Source organism: Propithecus coquereli, unplaced genomic scaffold (genome assembly GCF_000956105.1).
Source record: "Propithecus coquereli isolate 6110/MARCELLA unplaced genomic scaffold, Pcoq_1.0 Scaffold284, whole genome shotgun sequence".
Lineage (NCBI taxonomy): Eukaryota > Metazoa > Chordata > Mammalia > Primates > Indriidae > Propithecus > Propithecus coquereli.
Genome location: NW_012148441.1, coordinates 1,037,816 through 1,045,233, shown reverse-complemented (window position 1 = coordinate 1,045,233; position 7,418 = coordinate 1,037,816). Strand labels below are relative to the sequence as shown.

General features: G+C 34.9%; 1 pseudogene; it reads left to right on the top strand.

The window, feature by feature from the left end:
* Positions 1-875, top strand: part of LOC105813629 — a 182,136-nt pseudogene extending 181,261 nt beyond the window's left edge.
* Positions 876-7,418: the final 6,543 nt, after the last annotated feature.

The following is a 7,418-nucleotide window of genomic DNA, read 5'->3' as shown; positions in this document are numbered from 1 at the left end:
GAGGGCAGGGCAGGCAGGGCAGCGGCAGGCCGGGCCAGCCCTGTTTGTACAGGACGTCGCAGTGTCCAGGCCGGCAGAGAAGGTAGACCTTGGGCTCGGAGCCCTCGGGGAAGACGTGTGGGCTGGTGGTGCCGTCCTCACCGCGGTCCATGTACTCCGGCTGGATGGACACGCTGAGCGCCTGGGCCAGCGCGCGGATGTGGATGTGGTGAGGAGGAACCTCAGCAGCAGAAGCAGGAGCCGCTAGGCAGCGCCCCCGAAGGTGTTAACTGCCTGGCTTATGATGAAGCCATCCTGGCTCAGCAGGAACGAATCCAGCAAGAGATTGCTGTGCAAAACCCGCTGGTGTCGGAGCGGCTGGAGCTCTCTGTCCCGTACAAGGAGTATGCTGAGGATGATAACATCTACCAATAGATAACATCTACCAATAGAAGATCAAGGACCTCCACAAAAAGTACTCGCACATCCAGAAGACCAGGCCCCACGGGAACTGCTTCTATCGAGCTTTTGGATTCTCCCACTTGGAGGCGCTGCTGGATGACAGCAAGGAGTTACAGCAGTTCAAGGCTGTGTCTGCCCAGAGCAAAGAGGATCTGGTGTCCCAGGGCTTCAGTGAGTTCACAATTGAGGATTTCCATAACACGTTCATGGACCTAATAGAGCTGGTGGAGAAGCAAACCTCAGTAGCAGACCTGCTGGCCTCCTTCAACGACGAGAGCACCTCAGACTCCCTTGTGGTCTAACTGAGGCTGCTCACCTCAGGCTACTTACAGCGGGAGAGCAAGTTTATCGAGGGTGGACGGACCGTCAAGGAGTTCTGCCAGCAGGAGGTGGAGTCCACGTGCAAGGAGAGATGTAATTTTTTTAATCTCTAAAATGATTTTCTACTCTATAATGCGCTGATCTAAGATCGTTCCCCTCTTGTGCTTTTTCGTTTTGCAAGATATGTGGTAGTCTCTACAAAACTAGGGACGCTTAAAAAAATCTGTGTACTTTGTATGGCCTATACTTATACTTTGTATTGATATTTTTGTTTACAACACAGATATGGTTTTGAAAATTCCAAGTCCATAACCCTCGTGAAGCTTATTCCTAGGTGAAGAAACAGAAAGCACGCACAAATGACCTTTGAACAACATGGGTTTGAGCTGCTTGGGTCCACTTATCTGTGGATTTTTTCTGCCTCTTCCACTGCAGAAAGAGAAAAACCAACCTGCCCTCCACTTCCTCCTCTTTAGCCTAACCAACATGCACATGATGGGGATAAAGACCTTAATGATGATCTACTTCCACTTAATGAATAACATAGTAAATAAATTTTCTCTTCCTTATGATTTTCTTAATAACATTTTCTCTTCTCTAGCTTACAGTATTATAAAAGTACAGTATATAATATATATACAAAATATGTGTCAAGTGACTGTTTATATTATCATTAAGACTTCCAGTCAACAGTAGGCTATTAGTAGTCAAGTTTGCGGGAGTCAAACCTTATACACGGATTTTTTACTGTGTGGGGGTGGGCTCCCCTAACCCCTGTGTCGTTGAAGTGTCAACTATATAAAATACAAGGAGGTATGAGAACTCATAGGCAGGAAGTACAATTAGGACTTGGGTGGATTTCTCTTTTTTTTAAAAAGTGGCATGTGTACTGAACTGTGAAGCATAAGAAATAAAAAAGAGGAAAGAGAATATTGAAGGCCTAGAGAATGACATAGATAGGCCCAGAGACAGGAAAGTGCAGTGAAAAGAGTTCATTTCTTTCCTATGGTTTTACATTGTGGGACCAATAGCTAAAAAGTAGACAGAGAAAATGAAGCCAGATGAGAACTTGGTAACCTATGATTAGGAATTTAAACTGTATCTCTAGAGCACTGAAGATATATCCATGGTTTCACTTCAAGTATGACATGATTTAAAGTAAACTTTAGAAAGTTTCCTTTGATTACCAAGGAATCAGGTTTTTTCTTTCTTTGTTTGTTTTAAAAAACTGTGTTTGGCATAGTTCTGTTAACTGCCTTGCAGGAATACAAGAGGAAAAGAGAAAATACTTTAGGCAGCTGCTTCAATTAACTAAGAGAAATATATCAACAGTCATTGATAAAATATCCCTGTAAAACTTATTTACCATAATCTACTTATCATTCTTCATGTGGTAATGACTTGGAAATATCAAATCTTAAATCAATATTGGCTAAATTTGTCTTAATATTTAACATAGCTCTTTGAATTGCATGTAATTTTTTATAATCAGTATGTCAATAATTAGGGGTAGTGATTAAAACACAAGTAATATAATCACATATGTAAGAAAAGCAGACAGATTACCACCTTAATTAGAAATTCTAAATGCATAGTTTAAAATAGTTTTTAAAAATTGTATTATCCTGGGTAGAGCTGAAGCCCATTCTACTGAGTGAAGTATCCCAAGAATGGGAAAACAAACACCAGATGTACTCACCATCAAATTGGTATTAATTGTTCAAGACTTATGTGCCTACAAAATAGTAACCTGCTGTTGGTCAGGTGGGAGAGGGGAGAAGGGGATGGACATATTCACACCTAATGGGTGTGGGACACACCATCTGGGGGATGGACACACTTGAAGCTCTGACTCAAGTGGGGCAAAGACAATATATGTAACCTAAATATTTGTACCCCCATAATATGCTGAAATAAAAAATTGAAAAAAAAATATAATAATAAATGGATACCACATAGATGGATGCTTTCTAAATTTGCCAAAATTGTGTGTTTCCATAATGACACTCAATCATCTGTGCCATAGATTTGAAGAGTTATAATATGTGCAAAATGAAAGAAGTGTCTTGTGCCTTTGAAAGGCAAATGTTTGTAGAATCTCAAAGTTTAGAACAAATGATACCTAAGGAGCCAAAATGACATCTATTAATAAGCCTAAAAAATACTAGTAAAATTATGCTAAACACTGTGTTTTAAAAAAATAATAATTAAATTTGACTAGAATTTTAAGTGTTTTATTTAAGAAAATCTCAGTCGAATAAGTTACTATTAATGACTTTTGTATTTTGTGTTTTCCACTTGGGATTTTACAGGAGATATTTTAATCAGCCCAATATTTTTCTTGAATTGATTTGTTGAAATATTAAAATCAAAAGAAATGCAGATTTCATATTAAATGTCATTGCATGACTGTTTTTAGATTGGAATAAATATAATTAATTCATATTAAGAGTAAAGTATATATAATTTATTTATATTAAAGAAATGAGTAAGATACTGGAAAAATTAAGATCAAAAGTTTATTTTCTTCTTTTTATATCCTTTCTGTTGACACAGTGTCTTTCAATTAGGGATGTTCTTCATAAAAATGCAAATATAGAGTTAAAATTATTTTTGAAGATGCAAAAATATGTCATAAACTTTCTAAAATAGTTTCACTGTCATAAAAATAGATTAATATACCTTTAATTCCAAGAAGGCAAATATTAACAGATCATTTCATCATACTCTGGTCCACACAAGGAACAGAATACTTTTTACTGACCTCCAACAAGTTATTCAACACATAGAAATCTACTGTCTCTAGAATTTGGCTAAGTTCCAGTTCTACAAATGGTCATTAGAGTGTTATGTGAGTACACACTTTTAAAAAACATGGTGGTCTGAAATTATCTTTGAAACCAAACAATATTTCTCAGCAGAGAAATCCACTACAGTTAGAATAAGTAATTGGTATCCTATTGGTGAAACCTGATCATGTAATTTTTTTGTAAAAATGAAAATAGAATGGAATACTAATTTTATTTGTTCATGTCATATAATATGCTTTTGGAATCTGGCCAACAAGATAAGAATGCTATAATCATAAGCAATTGAACGGAACAAGTTAATGTATGTTTGCAAAATTGCTGCCTCTATTCAATGGTATTTTAAAAATTATTGAAAAAATATCAGTGGTAGTGTGTTATAATCAAGACTGAGCAATTAGTTATGTAGTTTGAAAATCTGAGACAATGTCACCATAATTTTTTGGATACATATGCATATACATGCCAGCACAACATCAAAGATATAGTTATGCACATATAAGGATAGGCATATATTTGTGTAATTTTAAATTTATACTTTAAGCTTTAGCAGTAAACCTATCATTATTGTGGCTTTTATACCAATTGTCCAGTGAGCTTGTCAAAGAGAGAGATAGTGTTTTATCAATCTTTATGTACACTGGACCTAGTTTTTCATATGGTAGCTATTGAATGGGTGATTTTTTTTTACACTGCACATTCACAAAACTTATATTTATTTTTAAAATGTTTTGGGACACAGATTCCTTGACATTTCATAGAAGTTAGTTAATAGTTAATAAATATAACACATTCAAATAAAAATAGAGAAGTATTCTATGATTCCCTCCTCTCTATGTTGCCATGTTAATCTTTCTTTCCCTGAGAAATCCTTACAGAATCATCCACCGTAACCTGAAAGATACTTTTAACAAATGGGGAAATAGTTTTCTATACACTACACTGCTCTTGTCAATGTTTTCTTTAATAATTATTATCCAATTTATCATGTTTGTTACCAAAACTAGAAAGGATATTTCTTGCAGTGTTTTATTAAAGTTTGCTCCCCAAAGTATTGTACTTACTCTAATATCAGATACATATGAATAATTTCTCAACCTATTGAATCAAAGCATATGTGAGTGAAACCTTGAAAATAATGATAGGTTATTCAAAACTTGCAAAGGCAACATGCATTTGCAAATTTTCTGCTTCCATTCAATGATAATATATTTAAGTATTTGTTGAGAAAATACTGTGCAGGTGTGTTATAAGACTTAAATCAAGACTCACAGCCGAGTAGGCATGTAGTAGGAGAATCTCAGGCAATGTCTTCTTTCTCAATGAAACCTTCAGGCAATAAAGTTTTGTGTCCAAACACAGATAGGGTCACAGAACTTTCAAAGATAGAAGGAATCTGGATGGGCATCTGTCATCTCTTCGCAAGAATTGACAGGGGGGTTCAATTTAATTTCATAGCACTGAATAAATTTTTTTAAGAAGTGTATGGCAACAGGATTTGAGTATTTATTTTAAAATATGTGCATTATTGATATTGAACAAAAAATAAACCCTTAATCATTTCAGTTAAGAAATACTGTGATTTTGAGTTTGTTTTCATCATGTTGTCAAAATTTAAAACCTAATTTTCTGTAATAATTCATAATTACTTCATCTTTCCATTCCATCTGTAGGGTAATCAATATATAAGCATATGAACCAGCTGCTGCCCCTGTCATGGGGCAGCTGCCAAAAGTGACCTGGGCTCTTGTCCAATAGCAGAATCCCCAGAAAACCCTCTAGCTGAGAGGAAATTGGTACAAGTGCAAATACAGTTTCCTTTTTACCCAACATTTTTATTCCTTGGGACCTAGGGATCTTTGGACCTCTTGCCTCACTTTTTATGCCCATGATTTTATAACCAAACACCTATTTATTAAGTTCCTAATTTATATAGCAATAATATTAAATATGTATAATTACTTAGAGGATGTAAATATAATGACGTATGCAAACCTTTTTTTATTGGCTTTCAAAGGCATGTATAAAAATCAAAACTCTAATATAAATCCAAGCTGGAAAGGAAAATCTAAAACTGTATCTACCATGGAAAATCCACTTATAAAAGGCATATCAATCATGGGTATCTTTGGGAGATAATAAGTAAAATAAAGTGTAATATAATTTTACCAAATAAGATTGTGGCCTTCTACCTACTTTTATAATAACCATACACAACAGTAAATTATAGACATGATCCTATAACTTTATTATACTTGTAAAAATTGCAAGCAGAGACAATATTTTTCAATTAAAAGGTTACAAATTTGACAATTGTGAGGCTTATGATATCCTGCACTTTATACTCATCACGTCAGCTGCTCTTGATAACAATAGTGTAAGCGGGTTTTTAGTACTTCCTTTTTATAAAGCAAAACAATTAACTTGCATTAAATTAGGCAACTCATTATTTCTGCAGCCTGTTAATCTCTTGTTTTCCCACTAAATTCCTTTTCAGTTTTTTTTTTAAATAATACTGGCATTATTACTTTTTTTAATCCCTTAATGCCGTATTTTCAGTGCCAAAATTCCAAATAGGATTGCTTGGAAACAAAACAAAACTCACAGATTTATTAATATCTTCAAGGAATGCTGTGGAATAGACAGGTTGTAAAACCTAATCACTTCCAAAAGTGGGCATTTGAGCTGAAATTTATTTCTCACTTTAGTTTATTTTTAATTAGTTCGTTTTTTTAAAGTATTTCCAGGATTTAGAATTATTTTCTATAGTCTGGCTTCAAATCCCTTGCTCTTATTTCCCTTGAGTAATCTGCTTCCCAGTGATAGACAGTAGTGAAGAATTTGTTGGAAAGAATCAGAACAGGGTTATCTCCTTCCAAAAATTTTTCTTTTTCTTAAAACTATGATGAAATATGTTTCTTTTTATCTTTTATCTTTCAGTTTCAGCAAATACTTCACAAAACTAGGCATTTCAAGAGAATATTTACTTCAATTTTCAAAATCTGCCATATGTTCTATAAACTATAATTCTATAATCAGAAAAAATTAACTTGGCTTTCTTCAGCCCTGTTCCTTCATGATTTCTACTAGAAAATCAGAGAAGTATTATTTATAAAGTTATTAGTTAAAATTCCTCTTGGTCAGGTTATATTGAGTACTATCATGTAAATTCTAAAATTTATAATAAAACAGTCCTTAATTTGAAAGTAATAATAATTTAGATTTAAAAAAAAATCTTTAGATTCCTTTTGTTTTTTTGGGGGGGGGTGAAAGTGCATTTTTTAAAATTTCTTTTATTTCAGCATATTATGGGGATACAAATATTTAGGTTGCATATATTGCCTTTGTCCCACCCGAGTCAGAGCTTCGAGAGTGTCCATCCCCAAGACTGTGCACACCACACCCATTAGGTGTGTATATATCCATTCCCTCCTCCCCGCTTCCACCTGCCAGACACCCAATGAATGTTACTACTATATGTGCATGTAAGTGTTGATCAGTTAATACCAATTTGATGGTGAGTACATGTGGTGCTTGTTTTTCCATTCTCGTGAAACTTCACTTAGTAGAATGGGCTCCAGCTCTAACCAGGATAATACAAGAGGTGCTAGATGACCATTGTTGACTGGCTGAGTAGAACTCCATGTTATACATATACCACATTTTATTAATCCATTCATGTATTCATGGGCACTTGGGTTGTTTCCCCATCTTTGCAATTGTGAATTGTGCTGCTATAAACATTCGAGTGCAGATGTCTTTTTTATAGAATGTCTTTTGTTCCTTTGGGTAGATGCCCAGTAATGGGATTGCTGGATCAAATGGTAGCTCTACTTGTAGCTCTTTGAG